Source organism: Gekko japonicus, unplaced genomic scaffold (assembly GCF_001447785.1).
Source record: "Gekko japonicus isolate JY-2015 unplaced genomic scaffold, Gekko_japonicus_V1.1 scaffold1659, whole genome shotgun sequence".
In the NCBI taxonomy this organism is placed as follows: domain Eukaryota; kingdom Metazoa; phylum Chordata; class Lepidosauria; order Squamata; family Gekkonidae; genus Gekko; species Gekko japonicus.
This window is the reverse complement of record NW_015167100.1, coordinates 335,795-344,298: the sequence shown is the minus strand read 5'-3', so window position 1 is coordinate 344,298 and position 8,504 is coordinate 335,795. Positions and strand designations below refer to the sequence as shown.

Sequence of the window (8,504 nt, the reverse complement as noted above, 5' to 3'; positions counted from 1 at the left end):
ACCCAGTGATGGAAATAAAAGAGCCATATTCAGATGCGAATGACAACTTTGAATCTTGTGATGCCTTGAGCACAGAGAAGAGAAAACAGTCATGTAATGGGAGGAGTAATTCCAGTCTTTTAAAGGGTAGTAACTCTCATGAAATTCTGCTAATTCCAAAAATACGCAAAAAAGACAATTGGAATAAGTACCTTGCAAGCGAGGGGAAATGTCATGGAAAATCAGACAGTAATAAGCTTTGGAATACCCATAAGAGCAAGAAAATATATAAATGCCTGAAGTGTGGGGAAAGCTTTGGACAAAAAGGCAGCCTAACTTCCCACCAAAAAATTCACAAAGGGGAGAAAGCATATACATGCCTCGAGTGTGGTAAAAGCTTCAGTGGGAGAGGAAACCTTACTTCTCATCAAAGAATTCACACAGGGGAGAGACCATATAAATGCTTGGAGTGTGGAAAAACCTTCAGTGAGAGTGGAAACCTTACTTCCCATCAAAGAATTCACACAGGGGAGAGACCATATAAATGCCTGCAATGTGAAAAAAGCTTCATTCACAGAGCACACCTCACTTCCCATCAAAGAATTCACACAGGGGAGAAACCATACAAATGCCTGGAGTGTGGGAAAAGCTTCAGTGAGAGTGGAAGTCTTATTTGCCATCAAAGAATTCACACAGGGGAAAAACCATATAAATGCCAGGAGTGTGGGAAAAGCTTTGGACGGCAAGGCGGCCTAACTTGCCATCAAAGAATTCACACAGGTGAGAAACCATATAAATGTCTGGAATGTGGACAAAGCTTCAGTCAGAGTGGAAGCCTTACTATCCATCAAAGAATTCACACAGGGGAGAAGCCATATAAATGCATTGAGTGTGGACAAAGCTTCAGTCACAATGCAAGCCTTACATTCCATGAAAGAACTCATGCAGGAGAGAAGCCATATAAATGCCTGGAGTGTGGAATAAGCTTCAGTCAGAGTGGAGCACTTACTGTCCATCAAAGGATTCACACAGGGGAGAAACCATATAAATGCCTGGAGTGCGGAAAGAGCTTCAGTAATAGTGGGAAACTTAGCATCCACCAAAGCATTCATACTGGAGAGAAAAAATATAAATGCCTGGAGTGTGGAAAAGGCTTCAGCTGCAGTTGGAGCCTTACAGTCCATCAAAGAATTCACACAGGGGAGAAACCATATCAGTGCTTGGAGTGTGGAAGAAGTTTTAGTTAGAGTGGTAAATTTACTGTCCATCAAAGAATTCACAGAGGGGAGAAACCATATAAATGTTTGGAGTGTGGAAAAAGCTTCTCTCAGAGTGGAAACCTTACTGCCCATCAAAGAATTCACACAGGAGAGAAACCATACAAATGTCTGGAGTGTGGGAAAAGCTTCAGTGCAAGTGGAAGCCTTACTTTCCATCAAAGAACTCACACAGGAGAGAAACCATACAAGCATCTCTAGTGTGGAAAAAGGTTTCGTTAGAGTGGAAAGCTTACTGCCCATCAGAGTATTTACACCGATATAAATAAAAGACTGCTGAAAGAATTTCAGCAGAAGTGACAAGGTTATTACTCATATTATGAGAGTAGCTAAATTGGTTGAAAATGTTTAAATTTCTGAATATTACACTTTATTACTCCATTAAGTATTTATTTATTAAAAATAAGACTTATACTGATAAATGATTAAGATAATATCCAGGCTTTAAGGATGGTTTAAACAGTGTAGAAATTTGTTTAATTGCTAAATATGTCATCTTGTTTATTTTTATTAGACTATCGCTGAATATTTGGAAATACTTTTTTATTTCAAAGGGAGAGCTTATACCATTTGCTGCTTCTATATTTGAGCAATGTATTTTTATTGATACATTTAATTTTACTTGAATGCAATTATTCATAATATTTGATTAATTTCTGATGAATTACATTTTCCCTTCCCTTTTGTATCCCACCTTTTTTTAAAATAAAAAGTTTAACCGGAAAAAGAATGCACACCAGAGAGAAGCTATACAAATGCCTGTTGTGTGGAAAAAGATTTAGTCAAGAGTTCACGTCTTACTTCGCATCAAAGAAATTGGATCAGAAGAAATTGTGCATAATGTAGTTAAGTTGCCTAAAATTGTGAGATATAAAAACTACAGTGCTATTACCGTCAAGAAAATATCAAACGATTTAGTTTGCACGTTCTGTTATGTGGGAGTAAAGGTAAAGGTTCCCCTGCTCAAAAGCCAGTCGAGTCCGACTCTAGGGTTGCGGTGCTCATCTCCATTTCAAAGCCGAAGAGCCAGCGCTGTCCGAAGACGTTTCCGTGGTCATGTGGCCGGCATGACTAAACCCCAAGGCGCACGGAACGCTGTTACCTTCCCACCGAAGTGGTCCCTATTTATCTACTTGCAATTTCTTGCTTTCTAACTGCTAGGTTGGCAGGAGCTGGAACTAGAGACGGGAGCTCACTCCATCATGCAGCAACTCGGGTTTTGAACTGCTGAACTACCGACCTTCTACAGCCTGCAGTTCAGTGTCTTAACCACTTGAGCCACCGCAGCTCCACTATGTGGGAGTGCTCCTGATCTAATCAGGCAGACCATTCTTATGTATAGGGCAGGTGTTCATCTTTTGTGTAGCAGAAGATTCTGAGAGAGTTGGACCCATAGACATGTGGGTCCTGGGGCTGTGGAAGACTTCATAGGTTACGACTGAAACCTAGAATTTAACCTGAAAACTCATTGGTAGCCATTGGAGCGATTACAGGATGCATTTAATGTGCATACTTCTTCCAAGCCTCATAGTAATTGGCTTGTGGCATTTCCTACCAGCTGAAGTTTCTGACTTCAAGGGCAGAACCGTGTAGACTGTGTTACAGTATTCCAGCTGGAGGGGTTTATGTGGGTTAGATCCATGTGACCATATTGATCAGGTGTATTTTAGGAATTGTCTTCAGTAGATACAAATAGGCTAAAGTATAGCATGCAGAATCTGACAGCATCCATTACTGTACTGCAAAAAGCCATTCACAGGCTAGGATGTTCCTGGCTTCCAAGTGGGGGGGGGGTGGTTTCTGCCCCTCCCCACTGGCAGATCTTCCCAGCTTTAGTATGCGGCTCCTGATCGCTCTGAATCATTGTAGCCATATCTAGAGTGGAACATCTGTAACATTTGTCTCACTCAGAGGAATCTCAGCTCTGAGCATTGCCAATATCTACAGGGAAGTGTCACCAGTATTGTCTGGCATAAGGAACTATGGGGAAACAAAATGAAGGGTCATAAACTGTTATTATTTCAATTCTTTCAGGTTAGGCATATTTTAGATACACTTTTCTAAAAATACATCTTATGGTAAAGATTTCTGTTTGATTCTCTAATCCTGAGATGAGAGGTGTTATTGCCAGAATTTTTCTTCACTGTTAGTGAGAAGGATAAGAAATATAGAGGGACTAGGCAAAAGGCCCGTTGTGGAAATAAATACAACGGCCTCTAGAAAGAGGCTCTGGGTGGGTGCCCCGGCCTTGGACACTCAGTGTCAATTTGCTGTGGCGACCTCAGCAGGGTATAATGACACTGAGTCCACCATTTTCTCCAGAGGAACTGATCTCTGCTACCTAAAGAACAGTTGTAATTTTGAGTGATCTCCAGTCCTCACCTGGAGATTGGCAACGATGGTTCCCCAGAAGGGAATAGTTGGTTTGGAGGGTGGAGTCTATGACTTTGTACCTGTCCGAGGTCCCATGCCTCCTGAAACCTCACCCTCTCCAGACTCCATCCCTCACATCTCCAGGAATTTCTCACCTGGAGTTGGCAACCCTATCTCCTTCCCAGCCAATTATCAACCTACCTTTATTTCCCCCTCACTCTTCAGCTTTCCACTTCACAAACACCTGCAGCCTCTCCCGTGCTCTGAAGCCCTGACTTCTATGTCACATTGACTGTCATGGGGGCCACCTCAGCAGCATATAAGGATACAAAGCCCACCATTTTCTCCAGGGGAACTGATCTCTGCCGTCCGGAAAGCAGTTGTAATTCTGAGTGATCTCCAGCCCTCACCTGGAGATTGGACGCATTTTACCTCAGAAGAGCAAACTGTTTAGAATGTTAGAGGCAAAAGCCAACCAAGTCACATATGCAAACGACCTCTGTGTTCCGAGGCAAAGGCCAATGAGGCTGCATATGCAAATAACCTCTGTGTTCTGACCGGCTATGGGGGGAGAGGACTTGGGCAAAGCAGCCAGTGCATAGGGAGACCCTCTGAATGACAGATCAGAGAGCGAACTGATTTTGGAGCGTGTGGAATGTTTTAGAGAAGTGCCACCACCATCCTGTCCTGTCCAGTGCGAGCTGTGCTACGCCAGCACTTTCTAAGTGTGAGTCAACGGCACGACTACTGAGGAGAGCTTAAATCATCTTCATTTAACTTCACACGCATTCAGAAGATCATGTACTCACGATCTTAACAGAGCAGTTTTACTAAACTACAGATAACGCTGACTGGGGGCAGCATAATGCCAGAAACCTTATTTTTGACCATGACCTAGGTGGTACTGGGCTAGCAGAAAGGGGGATTGTTGGAGATGTATGAAAGGTGCCCTTCTAAACTTTCTTGCCCTGTGGGAGGGAACTCAAAATTGCCTTCAGAAGGCAATTAAATGCCCTCTGAGCTGTGGTTTCTTTAGGAACTGACACACTCACTGCCCTATCCTTTGAAAGGAAGGGCTAGAAACAGGCTTGGAGCCTCCCCCTTTAAATTCCTTTAATTCAGATTAATTTAATTCACTGTAGTTTAACTGCCCCCTTAAAAATCAAATGCCCCCCAAATTTTTAAAAAAACTCTTGAGTGCGGGCCTCTCTCATGATCTGTAATCCCAACTGAAGTGAGCAAGGATAGAAAGAAGACTGAATTAAACCACAGTTCTTTCCCTGTTTATATACCCCAAAGATGATAAAAATAGGGTAGGCTCCTAGTTCCTGTAGTTACAACCTCCAGTAAAACATCCACTACCGTTTCCAGTCATCTGGGGCTGTTTCCCTCTGTTCTCAGCACTATGTGGTCTAGCTGGAGTCCACAGGAGCATGGTTAGGATGGATTGCAGAAAATGGAGGGTCTGATCCTACTTGTAGAGGGGATTGCTAATCTCCCTTTGCCCTGCACACGTGGGTTATCTTTTCCTGTTCCAAAAGGAAGCTCCATCCTTTCTTTTGGCCCCTCTGCAGCCAAGGAGACTTTCTGGCTCAGCTGTTGTGACTTCATTGCCCAATGTATTTCTCCCAGCTAGGATCATCTGGATATCTATGGCAATGATGACTCTGTCCTTGGGGAAGTGAATTATTGTGCATTCCTGATTTTAAACACATATGCCTCTAAATCTTGGTATTCTTATGTGATTCCACAATCTCTGTAAATTTCAACAGCTGTTGTAAATTTCAACAGGACTGTCTGCCACACATCCTGTCCATTTCATTAGTGTAGCTGAAGAAATAACAGATTTATTGCTCTTTAATAATGAGCCAGTACTGTTTTTAACCTTATAAACTTGTTATGAGAATTTAATGAGAAGTATTAAGATGTATTCTACTCCATCTGTTAATCATTTCGATGGGGACCAATTGTTTTATTTAGAGGACAATCGTGTTAGATTTATTTCTGTCCTTGCCTGTTACCTCCCTTATAAAAAGTGTCATGTAGGGGATCCTTGTATATGTTGCTGTGACGACCCCTTATCTGGGGAGGACTGGTTTCCCTTTAAAAGTGTTCTTTATTTTGTTCTACTAGGGTATATCCGGCTGCCACCAGGAAATTTAAGGCTTTCCAACCCTTTATACTTTACTTTTGCTATTACTGGGTAGGTAGGTCGAGTGTAAGGCTTATGGGGAACTATGTGGTACTGAGGAAGTATTTCTTTCCGAGCTGGTATACTTAAATAAAAGAGGATTTATTAAAATAATTCATAAATAAAAGGGTAGAACAAGGTATCTAGTAATGGGTAATAAATGAACCATTGCTTGGTGTATCACACACAAGATCTGCTCCCTTACTGACAGGGATCTTTCAGGTAACTTTGTAACTCTTTAACTTTACTGTTTCCTAGACACTCAGCTTCATCTTATAAATGTTTCAACACTGAACTGCTTGTCTCTCCTCTCATACACAGAACATAACTCTCTTATATCACACACCAGACTGCTTCTCTCACAGACCTCAGAACGAACTCTTTTAACCACTGTCTTTATCAACTGTCAAACCTGTAACTGTTACACTTGACAGACATACATATTCATCCACTCAGAACCACTTCCAAAACCCCTCCCCCTCTCTGTCAATCACCAATCACACCACACTTGTCTATCACAGCCATGCAACCAAACTTTTAAAGAGACACACACACATATAAAACAAGGAATCATTATAGTTGCATTCACGCCTTTAACCTCAGTTCTAACATGACCAATGTCTAATCTGTATCGTATCAATGTCTCAATAAATGTATCATTCTACAGAGTGAATGTTGTTGGGAACTGTTTTATCCAGGAGTCTAACAGTTGGTGGGTTCCAGTCAGAGAAGACCTTATATTGGGTGAACATATCATGTATGTTGGGCTTTCCACTTTGCATAGCATTTGCCAATCACTTTAAAACCAGATTTGCCTTCATCTTAGAGAATTGTAATGATTACGTCAGTAGTTTAGTTTGAGAAATATTAGATCTGGGTTTTATGGCATGGAATTTTTTGTGCTTGTAGGATTATTTCTCAACTGTTTATATTCATCAAGTTTTTGCGTAATATGCAGAATTATGCTTTATTTTAAATAAAACCATTCACTCCCAGAAGTCTTCTGTTTGTTCTGCTGACAAAAGATCTGAACCCTAACCCTATAATATTTCACTGTGCTGCAAGAGATAAGACTCAGAGAGTGTGTATTAAACAGACCAAATTGGTGATTCTTCAGCTGAGTTAAGCTAACAGCCACACAAAGGAATAAATAATTCCAGTCTTTTTCATAGTGATGATGACTCTCATGAAGTTCCTCAACTTCAAAAAAAAGTGCAGAAAGGAAGCAACAGGACAGAATGCCAGGCAAGGTGATATAGATTTTCTGAAAGGAAAGGGGAGGGAAAGATTTTTGTTATTTTGTTCCAGTTGTAACTGGAAATGTTTTAAAACTATTATTGTAAACCTCCTTGAACCACAAGGAAAAGTGTAGTATAAATGTTTTAATAAATAATACCAGACATTAATATGCACTGAAAGCCCATAATGGAAAGAAAACTACTGGACTCTTGATCTTTTCTAGTGCTTGTTGTTCAGTCGCACAGTCGAGTCCGACTCTTTGCGACCCCATGGACCAGATCCTGCCAGGCCTTCCTGTCTTCCGCCGTCCTCTGAAGTTTGCTCAATTTCATGTTCATTGCATCTATGACACTGTCTAACCATCTCATCCTTTGCCATCCCCGTCTTCTTTGACCTTCAGTCTTTCCCAGCATCAGGGTCTTCTCCAGTGAGTGCTCCCTTCCCATTTGGTGGCCAAAGTACTTGAGCTTCAGTTTCATTATCTGGCCTTCCAGAGAACAGCCAGGGTTGATTTCTTTGAGGATTAACTGATTTGTTCTTCTTGCAGTCCAAGGGACTCTCAAGAGTCTTCTCCAGCACCATAGTTCAAAAGAATCTATTCTTCTGCGCTCGGCCCTCCTTATAGTCCAACTCTCGCAGCCATACATGACTACTGGGAATACCATTGCTCTGACCATGCGGACTTTTATTGGCAGGGTGATGTCTCTACTTTTTATCATGCTGTTTAGGTTCGCCATCGCTTTCCTCCCAAGGAGCAGGCGTCTTTTAATTTCATGGCTGCTGTCACTGTCTGCGGTGATCTGGGATCCCAGGAACGTGAAGTCTGTCACTACTTCTAGTGCTACATACAGACTAACAAGGCTACCCATCTCGCTCTATCTCGGTGAGAGATTTCGGTGTCTGTCCATATATTTCTAATGTCGTGCCATCCAATGTTCCCTCTAAGTGGTAGAGTCTTGTGAGCAGAAATTCTGCTTTGTGAGCTACTGGCAATTAAAGTTGTGAGCGAGCGATTTGGCTACTGCATAAATTAGTTTGCTCTGGAGCCCTCCTTCCTGAGCTACGGTAAAAATGTGTGAGCTGGAGGCTAAAAAACTGTGAGCTAGCTCACACTAACTCAGCTTAGAGGGAACATTGGTGCCATCCCATTAAAAGAGGCCCAATATTGCTGCATCCTCTTGAGGTGGGGTAATGTAATGATGTGATGTGCCAGCCTTTTCTTCCGACTTTTCTTGCCAGCCTTTTCTTCCGACTCTCTCCCCCCGCTTCCCTTTAACTGGCAAGCGCCTAGCAAGAGAGTAGGCAGTCCCAGAGAGGCAAATGGAGGGGGGGGGGATTGGGAAAGCCATTTCCTCTTTGCCTTTCCCCACCACCTCTGAGTTTCCAAGGCTGCTGTTTGAATGGCTGGGAGGAAGCTGGTGATCTTAAAGGAACGCGGGGGGGGG

At 42.3% G+C, this 8,504-nt stretch overlaps 1 pseudogene; it reads left to right on the top strand.

The window, feature by feature from the left end:
• LOC107111888 overlaps positions 1–8,504 on the top strand; it is a 38,877-nt pseudogene that overhangs the window by 18,284 nt on the left and 12,089 nt on the right.